This window comes from Rhea americana, unplaced genomic scaffold (assembly GCF_003343005.1).
Source record: "Rhea americana isolate MKP2758 unplaced genomic scaffold, rheAme1 scaffold_241, whole genome shotgun sequence".
NCBI lineage: Eukaryota > Metazoa > Chordata > Aves > Rheiformes > Rheidae > Rhea > Rhea americana.
In genome coordinates this window covers 1,056,063-1,057,265 of record NW_028186359.1, presented here as the reverse complement: position 1 = coordinate 1,057,265, position 1,203 = coordinate 1,056,063, and positions in this window count along the sequence as shown.

Sequence of the window (1,203 nt, the reverse complement as noted above, 5' to 3'; positions counted from 1 at the left end):
AAAAAAGTCTGTTTCAAATACTGCAGACYGCAAAGCTCCATATTGCTTGCTAGGATAACTCTGAAATGCAGTGCAGTTTGAGGGGTTCACCAGTTATCTCATAGCTTCTCCTATAAGCAAGAGAGAATTTTTCTAAAGAGCACTTACAGGCAGAATCAGGCACTAAGCCACTTTGGGGGAGGGGGAAGAGGAAGAAAATGCTGTTGAAGGAAAAGATGACAGYGTGGAGCATCATATAGGGAAGCTGAGGAGGGAAAGGGGCAGAGAAAGGAGCAATGACTAAGGAAAAAGGATTCTGAAGTCTTAGGAAAAAGGAAGGAGATATCCCTACTGAGAGCAAGCAGTGGTACTAGATAAGAAAAAGTTAGTGGAGAATGTCCTTAGAAAAACTGAATTAATACATGCTATACTGATAAAGCCACAGTGAGAATTAATATTCRCCCTTGGAATGTGAAATTCTATCAAAATCAGTGGAATTGTTTTCMATTGATTTTGGTAAACCAGACATTTATTTGTAATTTACTCAACTCAAAAATAAGTCATTTAAAGCTGAGTACAGATTGTTGGATGTCCGATTTGAGATGTCTGCCAACTGAGAGGAACATCTGCACCAGCTGATAACATGGGGCATGTTGAGTTTTCATACATGACTGTTTTAAGATTTAAATTCCGCGTACAGAAGGCAGCAATATGCTTCTCCACCAAATAAATCGCACATATTATTGGTAAAGTATGTATCAGCCTGAAATAAACTGTAYGCCAGACAGAGCACATTATTTATTACCTTGCTTTGGATAGTAATGCAGAGACCGTGATTTCATACAGAGCAAAACAAACCCAGCTTTTGCCCTGAAGGATCATGCCAGATTGCTAAATTGTGTAATTAATCATTTCTGTCACGTGGATATGTTTTTTTTCCTCCTCTTTCCCCCAGTTTGCAGCATTTTAATTCCAGAAGAGTGGTTCCTATGCCAAAACCKCCCCGGCTGCAGCCTGTGCCCGGCAGAGCGGGCTGCGTGGGCGCTCCGCGGTGGTGGGCGCGGTGCAGGGAAGCCCCCGTTCCGCCGCGGCCCGSTGGCGGGCCCTGCTAAGCGGCAAGGGCCCGGCAGCTGTGGACACGAGTGGGTGCGGGCAGAGCGCGGGGGACTGCGGAGGAGCCCCTCGCCCGCCACAGCCCTGCTCCTCCTCCGTGAGGGGACGCGA